Below are 12,815 nucleotides of genomic sequence, written 5' to 3'. Positions count from 1 at the left end.
CAAGTTTCTTAGCAGACAGAAGCATAAAGGTCGTGGTTGACGGCGAATGCTTGGAAACTCAGTCTGTTGATGCTGGTGTCCCTCAGGGCTGTGTGCTATTGCCTACCCTATTCATACTGAATATCAATGACATGTTACAGACCAACGGCATTCATTGCTATGCCGATGATAACACAGGTGAATATGCTGTATATACCGGCTCCCCCAATATTTCTCGGCTAAATGTCATTGAGAGTCGAAACGAACTTGTGTCTAAGGTGGAGAATTCATTGAAGAAGGTCTCTGAATGGGATAGACGTAACTTGGTCCAATTCAACGCCGCCAGACACAAATCTGCGCGTTCACCACTAAAAAGTCACCAATGGTCGTATATCCTCGTTTTAAAGGCACATCTTTAACCATCTCCCCTAGCATCGAAATACTTGGCGTTAATATTATATCAAGGGAAGTCCAGTTTCGATACCATCTAGAGGGTAAGGCCAAGTTAGCCTCGAAATTTGTTATCAAGTCCCGGAAAAATGTACGGTTTTCGCACAGTACACTTTTATGATTTGCGCGTAAACTATTAGATCGATTTTGATGAAATTTGGTATGGAGATACTTTGAGTCCCGAGAAAGGACATAGGATACTTTTTGTCCCTGAAAAATGTAACGGTTTCCGCACAGTAAACTTTTATGATTTGCGCGTGAACTATTCGATCGATTTTGATGAAATTTGGTATGGAGATATTTTAAGACATAAGAAAGGACAAGGGATACTTTTTGTCCCGGAAAAATGTACGGTACCCGCACAAAAAACTTTTATGATTTGCACGTAAACTATTCAATCGATTTGGTTGAAATTCAGAATGGAGATACTTTAAGTACCGAGAAAGGACATAGGATACTTTTTGTCCCAAAAAAATGTACGGTTTCCGCACAATAAACTTTTGTGATTTGCGCGTAAACTATTCAATCGATTTTAATGAAATTTGGTATGGAGATATTTTAAGTACCTAGAAAGGACATAGGATACTTTTCATTCCGAAAAAATGTACGGTTTCCGCTCAATAAACGTAGGACTTTGACGTCGGTCCATACTTGGGGGGGCTGCGCCCCCCCAAACCCCTCCCCCCCCACAACTTGGGATATCTGCTTACATCAAAATGATGTCGCGTCGTTATTCACGCGCAAACAACCAAAACTAAACAAATAGTTTTCGGCTGTCATTTGATTAATATGCGGAGGACTTTGATGTCGGTCCGTACATCAAATTTATGTTGCTTCGTTACCGTTAGTTTTGAGTTTTAATTCTCCTTTTTAGTATCCAAGTTTTTAATTAAAACTCAATTTATTCCAACCTACACTAAACATACGGTTTTCGAGTGTCATTTCATTTATATGCGGGGGACTTTGCCCTCGGCCCGTACTTGGGGGGGCTGCGCCCTCCCAAACTCAACCTCCTGGGATTGTTGCTTACATCAAAATGGTTTAGCGTCGTTAGTGTTAAGTTTTAATTCTCCTTTGTAGGAATATAGTTATTATTTAAAAGTCAATTTATTCCAACCTAAGCTAAACATACAGTTTACGAGTGACCTTTGATCAATATGCAGGGGACTTTTCCGTCGGAAAATTAATCCATTTCAAAATTGTCCATTTCCGTTATTATACTATGTTAATGCGGACAAAGTCGCGGGCAACAGCTATAATATTATAATAATACGTTTTAACGCGAGCGAAGCTGCGGGTAAAAGCTAGTAATATTATAAATGCGAAAGTGTGTCTGTCTGTCTGTTACCTCTTCACGCTCAAACCGCTGAACCGATTTTGCTGAAATTTGGCATGGAGATACTTTGAGTCCCGGGAAAGGACATAGGATACTTTTTATCCCGGAAAAATGTACGGTTCCCGCGCGATAAACGAATTTTGGCGCAACGGAGTTGCGGGCATCATCTAGTATTAAATATATTTCCGTTGTCTGGTACCCGTTACACAAGTCCTTCACCTAGCACGGGGCCAAACTGACGTGGTGTGAAGCGTCCATAGATATTATTATTATTTTGTAAGCATAAGCGTAATACAGAATTACGCATATCAATCATGATATGCGTAATTCTGTATTCATGCTGAATTACGGCTGTATAGTGTATAAGCCCCATACTGGTACTAGGACTAAGACAGACGGACAGACGGACGGATAGACCGAAACTATAAGGGTTACTTGTTGACTACGGAACCGTAACAAAATAAATCAATTTATTTAAGGGGGCTCCCATACCACAAACGTGATTTTTAAACATTTTTTGCTCGGTATCAATGATGACAACAGGCACCTCAAATATTCATAAAATATTCAGTTACATGTAAAAATAATTAAAATAAATATTTAAGGAAGGCTCCCAAACAAAAAACCCATTTTTGTCCACTTTCGCTCTATAACGACACGGAACCCTTTATGCACGAGTCCGATTCGCACTCGGCATGCTATGACATCAAAATTAGCATGTTAATGAAATTAATAGACAATAGCATCAACTCTCATTATTTATTATACCTTAGCCATATCCCAGTCAGCTCCTACACTACACTCTTGATGCGCCATTAATCTGGCTTCGCGGTACATATTTCAGCCGCGTTTACTTTCGCAAAATATTTCATCAACGACCTGAGTCCATAATGACTCAGATTAGTTCTATCTAAATGCTCATACTTTCTTTGCAAACATATATATATATATATATATATATATATATATATATATATATATATATATATATATATATATATATATATATATATATATATATATATATATATATATATATATAAGGTACATACGAAAATAAAAAATAAAAATTTTTTGTTTAACCTAAAACTAATCCATATAAAAATTTGTGTCTGTCTATTAAATCAGCTTCTGAACTCATTTAATTGATAACATATGGAGATTGAAGATGCATTGATACATCGAACGTGCAAAATTTTAGTAATTATGTTATTATTATTGAAAAAGCAATAAGCACATTATATTGGCTACGACTGTACACATGTAAAGTATAATTATATGCGGTGTGTTTAGTTGTACAGTCACATGCCAAACGTGGGCTTTTGGCTGGGTGCGGTTAGCCAAGTTTAAACCGGGACGGTATTTCATGGCCAAGTTGTACAATCGATATTAAACTAAATTAAAAAAACTTGGTTTTAACGTATGAGATTTAATCGCGTTTAATGAACCAAACTTAGAAATTACCGATTAGCTATGTCCACACTATGCAATTTCATCTTCAATTTTCGTCATCATCTTTTTATTCAACTATCGTTTGGCATATTCAATAATTGAATGCGTCAAAATCCACCCGCGTTGGAAAGAAAAGTGTTATACCGTCGCAGGAATGCCTCACGTGCGATGTTGACTGCGCTATAACGCATGCCCTTGATGAATAAAAAGACGGCACAGTGTGGACAAAGCTAATTTATCATGTTGTTAGGTTGTCATAAGTTTGTTTTTGATAAACATGTTACGTTTGTAATAAAAATATTTCTAGCGTGTCGTAACATACAGCTAAAATCTATGTAAGCAAATAAGTAATCCTATACGAAAATGTTTTTATACGAGTGATGAACGTTAGCACTTAGCTCCTTACAACATTAACTTCCAGATACAGAATACCTGAGGTGCCGCGCTAAAGTGATAACTGAATTTTGGCCAGTCTGAGCTTAACACGAACTCGATAATCCACATTAGTGAATGTGGATTATCGAGTAACAGTAACTCGTATTAAGCTAACTATTATAAATATGAAAGTGTGTCTGTTCATCTGTCTGCCTGTCTGTTGCAACTTCAAGCCTGTGGACAGAGGATATATTTTGAAAAGTCCTTTCTTCTTGAAAAAGTATACGGTTCCCGATGAACAAATTTAGCGCGATCGTCATCTATTAAAGTATAATTCAACGCGTACCTACATAATTCAACGCGTATCTTGGCTAGAAATCAGGATTTAATAGTAATGGTGAGATCGGCCCCTATAATATGAGTATTGAGTGTGCAATACTGGTTGTTATAAACTACATGCTAGAGTCGTGACTAAAGCGCGTAATTATTATCATGCGGTTTTGCTTTTGCTTTGACCGAAATTAGGAAGTCTCGATCGAATATAAAGCAATATTGTAAGGCTCCCTTTATGTTTGGTACCAATGGATAGTTAAGATTACTACCAGTATTCCCGACCAATACTACCTGCAAGCCTTCAAGAAAGAGCGTATTCCCTTTTAAAATGCCGACAACGCACCTATAGCAGCTCTTCTAATGTTGCGAGTGTCCATGGGCGACAGTAGTTGCCTTTTATCAGGTGACCCGTTTGCTCGTATGTCCCCTTATTTTATAAATAACCTACTTATGTCGATCATTGAAAATCACAGGACATTAAGGCCCCTCTTTTCTAAAATCTAGGTAAATGCAATATGCATTGTACAAGGTATAACTAAACAAAGTGATAATACTGTTATGGATACGGACACGTAGTGCCATCTAGCGTCAAACCAGCGAAACTTATTGAGAGAACACAGACAACATAAATCCCATACTCAATACTAGATGGCGTTAGGTGTATGTGCGCAGTCCCTACGCGTACTTTCTAGAAAAGTACTAGAAAAGTACGCGCACTTGTTTACGCAAATCATTCAGGAAAGGAATGCTCTCGAATATTCTGAGATTCGATCCAGCCCATATAAATAGTCGCAGGCAGACAGGCCAGTAATTCAGTTCGATACGAGCTACCATCAAGACAACTTCGGAGTGAAAATAAGTGATCAATAGTGAGTGAACCAGTAAAACCTACGACTTGGCTACGACCTAGGACAGTGATGTTGCTTAGTGATTGGACCTAGCGATTAGTGTTTGGACCTAGTGCTTAGTTGTGTGAGACTTAGTGAATAAAGTCTTCAAAAAAGTCAACGGGTTTTTCTCTTCAAATCCTTCGAACTCTAGCACGCAACAATTCTTAAGCGTGTGTATGAGTCACCTGTATAGAGTTTGCTGTGAAAGTAGCAGCTATGTAAGAGCAAGGTACACGTACATACCCTAAAGTATTTTAACTTTATTTTGTTATACCCTATATAATATCATACAGGCCTTTTATTGTACAAAAATCTCGTAGCAGCCCCAAAAATATCGTAACTCACCTACAGGCTGCGACCGCGGCTGGAAGAGGCTAGTAACATCCAAGAAATCGATTCATTAGCAGCTGACATCCTGATTACTAATCACCTGCACTTATCACTAATCAACGTGAATTCAGGCCTTTAGTTCCTACTTCCTACCACATATGCACGTGACTGTACACATGTAATAAGGCTTAGCACACAATATATTGAACAATTAGGACAAACGGCCACGGACCGCAGAATCGATCGCGGCCGAATAATTTGTTGTACGACACGTCCATAACCGTTTATGGTCTGGGTTTAGGTTCGATACGCATGATTTGGATAGGGTATAAATCGTTTTTATCTTTTCTGGTTTACCAAAACAATAGCCAAGCTTTTGAGGTCGGTACCCAAGTTGATCGTGACGATGAATAAAAACAAAAATATACAAAGCTAAAAATGTCAATGTCGCGTTGTGTGTTAGAAACATAGAGAAAGTTTAGTCCATCGGAGGCGTAACTCGAAAAGAAGCAACGGTTGTATGGGAGGATTCACAGGACAGTAGAAAGAGACAGTAGCACGAGCTGCGCATAAAAGAAGGTATAGGGGGTACACCTTATTCCTCTTCTACATCTCTCTCAATTTCGTCTTACGAATTTTCGACCAAGTAACGTGTTCTGATGCGATATAATATCTTTTGACTCATGAAAAAAGGTGAAAAACGTTGCCAAAGAAGTTTGACATGCGCAAAAGATTATTTTATATCGTTTCGTGCATGATAAAATGTTAGATATTTATTTCTATTTATAAAGTAACAAAATACAGTTTAAGATATTCTAAGTGCACAAATAAAACCACTGTTTGGGAGCTATACATCAGCTCTAACTGTGTTTAACTGAAAGTTTAGCCATTAACCATCACGCGTGGTTAGCGCGTTTAGACCAGGAGTTATGCGACTACTGCGGTTTAGGTGTGGACTAAAATCTAGATTATGCTTAGTACTATAACAGTTTTATTAAAATGGAAAAATTTATACGCTATGATTATACTTAGTAGAGATTTTTCTCATGTTTCATACGCTTGCCTTTATGGCGTAACCCTTTACTAATAAAGTCTTTATCAAAACTATTCAAGATCAGCAGACGGACGGATTATATACAAAAAAAAAAAATGTCTGCCATGTCCCGTTTTCAATATGCTAGATAAAGACAGGGGACCCACACACCTTTTTAATACACCCACCCACACCCACAGCCTACTGTCAATGTCATCCAAGTGCGACAAGACGTGGGAGAGCCATGCTTCGGCGTTGACGTGGGATAGCCATGCTTCGGCACGAATGGGCCGGCTCGACCGGAGAAATACCACGGGCTCACAAAAAACATGCGTGAAACAAAGCTGTGTTTCGCCGAGTGAGTGAGTTTAGCGGAGGCCCAATCCTCTACCCTCCCCTATTCCCTTCTCTACCCTCCCCTATTCCCTCTTAAAAGGCCGGCAACGCACCTGCAGCTCTTCTGATGCTGCGAGAGTCCATGGGCGACGAAAGTTGCTGTCCATCAGATTCCCTTAACCCTTATTAAAAAAAAATAACTTATATTGAATTTCCTTCAAAAAGAGAACGTATTTCCTCTTAAAAGGCTAGCAATACACCTGCAACTTTTCTGATGTGGCGAGTGTCCATGGGCGACGATAGTTGCTTTCTATCAGGTGACCCGTTTGCTCGTTTTAAAAAATATTCTTAAAATATGCGTGTAGCTGTAGAGTACGTTACAAACTGACTAGCTATGGTTTTTCCCACAAAAGAGCATCGCATTAACACAATTTCAGTGTCAGCGAGGCATATAACAATAATTTCAACCAAACTGGGGCAAATTTTTAGGGTGCACATCGGTGATATGAGGAATTTTATGACTGACTTATATGATATATTATAGCTTTAGGGCTCAGAGCTATAAAGCCGGAGTTATTTGTTTAATATACAGCGTTGTATACCGGAATATATTGATAAAGCCGTGTACTCGTAACATTAAGGTCGTAGATTTTTATGAGTTAATAATGTTCTATTTTAAAGACCGTCAAAATAAGAACAAAGGAAAGAAAGAATGAAATTACGACTATGTGCTTGATTTTAGCTATGTCTGCTTATAAAAGAAAATGGCCGACCTGATTTTGACGTTTAAAATTAGCGAGTAGCCGATTCTCAGACCTAGTGAATATGCATATAAAATTTGGTAAAAATCAGTAAAGCCGTTTCGGAGGAGTACGGTAACTGACATTGCAATAATATAATAATACGATAATCGGAATCGTTCGTCGCAATGGCTGTCCCCTGGAGAATCAGCCAAATCGGCAGGATTAGCGAAAATTGACTCAGAAAAAGTGAGTGTTTGGTTAGTGTCGGTGTCGTTTACTACAGCTTTCTAAAATCTGGCCAAACGGTTACGGCAGATATCTATTGTCAGCAATTGCAAACCATGATGGAAGAACTAGCTGCTAAACAACCAAGGCTGGTCAATCGCTCTAGGCCACTGCTGCTTCAGGGCAACGCTAGACCACACACTGCACAACAGACGGTCGCAAAACTGGAAGAGCTGCAATTGGAATGTCTGCGACATCCACCGTACTCCCTGGACCTTGCTACAAAGGATTACCATTTTTTTCGGAATTTGGATAACTACCTACAAAGCAAAAAATTCAACTCTGGTGTGGCAGTCCAAACCGCATTCAAAGAATTTATTGACTCTCGTCCATTCGTTTTTTTAGGGTTCCGTACCCAAAGGGTAAAAACGGGACCCTTTGGGTACGGAACCCTAAAAAAAAGTCTTACTGTCTGTTTCTCACTTCACTCGAGAACGGTAATAGGTAGAGAGTTGAAATTTTCACAGATTATGTATATCTGTTGCCGCCATAACAACAAATACTAAAAACGAAATAAAATTAATTAGCCGATTATTTAGTTTTCTGAATGAAAGATTATTCTCATACTATTAGAAAAATAACCATGATTCTAAAATTTGAAGTTATTTGAATTTAGAACTAGTACCTAATCGGTGGAATTGTTAGCGACTCTGTGAAAATGGGAATAAGCTGCATCAAATGCAAGCTGTTTGACGGACAAACGCGCTAATAAAGCTAAGCCGCTGAACGGGCATTAGCTTTATGTTCCTGGAATTAGCATTACTGTATGGTAGAAATTTAAAATGGAAAATATTTAGTATCGTAACGTTTTTTTTTCTTTAGATTTTTAAAAGGACTCTCTCTACTCAAGTTTATTATGTTTTAACATGTAAGAGTGTATTAACAGTGTAAGGGTCAATTTAGACCGAAACGCGACGCGTTGATGCATTTCTAAATTTATATGAATTTGACAGATACGCAAGACGTCACACGCAATTGAAATCTGTTAAATCCATACAAATTTGTATTCTCGCCTCGCCTCGTCGCCTTGCAACCTTCAGACCGCAACCATTCCATATTTACAGGATTAAAAGAAAAATTTGAAGCGTCGTGAATAGGATTTTGACGTTGGCCAATCAAATTAGCTAGATAAAAACTTTTTTTAAAACCCTTGGAACCTGGGCCTTATAGCTAACTAGATGACGCCCGCAACTCCGTTGCGCCAAAACGTAAATTTTTCTGGGATAAAAAGTATCCTATGTCATTTTTTTTTATTTTATTTATTTATTTATTTATATTATCACCTTTACAATCCATTAAACAACAATTTAGCATATTACATAATAACAAAAACATTTCATTAGGTACACTTTACAGGAACATTGGCAGCCGTACTAGTATTAACTGTGTCACAGCCGCCTGATGTACTGGCAATAGGATATAACAACCTTTATAAAAAAAAAAAAAACAAGTACAATGTGATTACCTACTGATTGATATTACAATTTTGAAACAATATAAAAAGTGATAACTAAAAATAAAATTGATTCAAATATAAAAACGAAATCAAATAAGATTAAATCAAAATAAATATCATTAAATTAAATCAAGTCAAATCAAATTAAATTAAGTTAAATCAAATCAAATCGAATAAATTAAATTAAGCCAAATTAAATTAAGTCAAATGAAATTAAATTAAATTAAATAACTTAAATAACATGCAATTAAATTAGAAATTAAATAATAACCATTCCATGCTATTTAAAAGATTATGTATGATTATATTATGTGTGTATGACGTATGTGCAGTGATAGAGTTTGTGGATGTGTGTTTATGTGTATGGATTTTGCATGTATTTCTCTGAACTATTGTAGTCTAATGTAATTAACCATTTTTTTAAACATTGCTTGCATTTTCGGTAAGTAAGTGGGTATATGTTGTTTAGTTTATTTGCCGTATTATAGAGGTATGCGGAAATAACGTGAAATTGGCGTCTAGCAAGTGAGGTTCGGTAACGGGGCGTGGAGCAGATTTTCCAGGCTGTTCGTTTGTTATTCTGGACATATGGTATTTCTCTATGCTTACGTAGGATTGCATTCATTATGAATAATTGCCTCACAGTGAGCACGGAGGACTCGCGATAGAGTTGGTGGGTGCTATACCGCCGGGGAAGTCCATAAATGACTTTAAGGATGGCGCGCTGGGCTCGTTCCAGTGGCAGCAAAGTATTAGCCGCACATCCTCCCCACGTGACAATGCAGTATTGAATGAGGGATTGAGCTAGAGCGAAGTACACACACCGCATTGTATCAACATCCGCGGAGCTTCTGAGTTTGCGAAAAACGGGAATCAGCTTTCTTAAGCGCGCTGTTACAGTAATTATGTAAGGCAGCCAAGAGAGATTATTGTCTAAGGTAAGTCCCAAATACTTGATGGTAGTTGTTTGCGCTAGCTTCGAACATTGACATAAGCTTCCGGAGCATGTATGAGCTATGATACAAAAATTTTTTGGTGGCTGAGAGTTGGAGCGTGGTGAGAACGGTATGTATTTTGATTTTTCTATGTTAAGCGTCAAAAGATTAGCATCCAGCCACTGCATAATCTCTCTTATAGCTGCCTCTGTGTGCAACTTAACTTTGTCCCAGGTGCTCCCATAAACAATCACGGCTGTGTCGTCAGCGTAGCTCAACAGTTTGCAATTCTTCAAGGCAAGTGTACACAATGAATTTACATATAGCAGAAATAGGGTGGGGCCCAAGACGCTACCTTGCGGAACTCCATAAGTGAGCTGAGTTGTGCTGCTCAAATATTCTCCTATCCTTACACGCTGAGTGCGATTGGAAAGGTAACTCCGGAAAATATCTAGAGCAACACCGCGTACTCCGACAGACTCTAATTTGCTTAGTAAAAGTGGCACAGATACTGTATCGAAGGCCTTAGATAGATCTAAAAACACTCCTAGCACTTTGTCTCCATTATCTAAATGCTTGGCTATCGTTTCGCTTAGCTGTAGAGTCGCATCTTCCGTAGATTTTCCCCTTGTGAACCCATATTGATTTTCTGCAATGATGTTTCGTTTATTTATAAAATTAATTAACCTAGTATTAAGTAGCTTTTCTAAAACCTTAGAAACGATCGTAAGCACAGAAATAGGTCTGTAGTTGCTAATTACGTCCCTGTTGCCATTCTTATGAATTGGACGAACGAGCGCACTTTTAAGAGCGTCTGGAAAGACGCCAGTAGAAAAGCATAAATTAAATAAATAAGTCATGTGGGGAATTAAGTACTTCATTGCATTTTTTAAAACTATTGTTGAAATATTATCTATACCAGTCGCACAATCATTTTTGAGATTTTTTATTATGTTTTCTACTTCTGCGTGATCAACATTACTTAGGACCATGGAGTCACTCTGTCCTGCGAGTCGTTGTTTTATTGCAGTATTTACAAAGCCTAATGGAGTAATTTTTCGCTTAACTAATATTGCATCAGCTAATGTTTTACCGATTCCTCCAAAGTAGTTATTTACCTGATTTACCGAATCTTGGGGATTCTGAGCAACTTTTAATAGGTCAGTGGGTGGCATGTATGAATTTTTTAAATTTGTTATTTTGTTAATAGTGCTCCACATTCCCTTGGGATTATTTTTATATTTTTGAAACTCATTTTTTTCATATGTTATTTTTAGTTTTTTAAGCAAGTTGTTACAAAAATTTCGATATCTCGTGTAAGTTAGTTGTAAGATAGCATTATTAGGATTAAGCTTGGCTTTTTTATGTAAGTTATCACGATTTCTAATACATCGTATGAGACCTGGAGTAAGCCAAGGTTTAATGGGGCGTTTTTTGTGCGGAACTCTTAATTGTGTAGAGTTTGCAGAGATCGCATTAGATATGATATCAACAAACATTGACACTGCGACATTCGCGTCGGTCGAACGATATATCTGACTAAAATTTGCCAATGCAATATCATTATTTAAATTATTGTAGTCAATTTGGGTACGCATTATATTCACTTGAGAACGCTTGACTCTGCAATCTAAAGAATATATGATTGGTACATGGTCGGTGACCAACGTGTCCAAGACAAAAGTTTGTGATCGACGGTCCGTTTTGACCATGACGTGATCTAAGCATCTATCTAGGCGTGTGGGATGTAGATGCGCTGGGAGTAGTCCATGCATAGCTAGAGTGTCCATATACGCACAACTGTTTGTGTCAGAACATCCTTGAGCTATATTTATATTAATATCTCCGACTAGAATTACTGACTTTACATTCTTTAGTCCTAACAAACATGAATCCAAGCTATTGCAGAAATTATCTATATTTTTGTAAGATGGTGAACGATACACGCCCATAATCGCAATGTCGCTATCGATGAGTTTAATAATTACGCTATTTGCATCTATTAATTTGAAAGATATTTCTGTTTTTATATTATGTTGAATATTCGATCTAATGTAAATAGTAACACCATCATTTTGGTTGTAATAGTTCGAAGTATATGATATGTAGCCTTTTATTTCAGGAATAGTTGTCAGTTTACTCAGCCAGCACTCGGTAAGCACTATAATATCACATTGAACAGTTATTCTTTCCAGCAAGAGTAGTAACGAGTCAAAGTTACAGTTTAAGCTCCTGATGTTCATATGCAAAATATTAAGAGATCTAATTAAGTTTTTCGATTGGTACTTTAGTTCTTCTGGGCTACATACTATTGATTGCGATACCTCTATGCAATCAATATCGTGTGATATATTAGTCATAGTATCGAATTTTATGTACATATACACTTAGAGGTAGAGACAACATACAAAATAGGTTTGGCCACTTACACACTGTATTAGAAAGACGTATACAATAATAATTATAATATTTTGATAATATGTCAAGCAATTTAGGTAGGGTACATTCTTTAGATGTGGAGTTTATAATTGTGTTTAGTTTGTGAGAGTGTAGACTATTATTTGTACATAGCGTTTGTGTGAAACATGATAATAAATTTAGTTTTTTTACTAACAACCAATAGATAATATTAGTTAAAGTAATTAAATGTAGGTACATAATATGAAATGCAGGCAAGTTATTATAAGTAATATCAATTAACATTAGAGATACTTTTTTATAACTAAAATACAGAAGAAATCTAAATAGTCATACTATATCAGGCGATTGAATAAGATTGTCTAGGTCCGTTTCTGATGAAATACGTCGGCAGGGGACTCCTTCTTTTTTGCGCAGGTATACTTTCCCATGGGCTGTCCAGCAGTAAGCATATGCGTGCTTCA

Source organism: Aricia agestis, chromosome 8, assembly GCF_905147365.1.
Source record: "Aricia agestis chromosome 8, ilAriAges1.1, whole genome shotgun sequence".
NCBI classification, from domain to species: Eukaryota; Metazoa; Arthropoda; class Insecta; order Lepidoptera; family Lycaenidae; genus Aricia; species Aricia agestis.
This window is presented reverse-complemented; position numbering follows the sequence as displayed.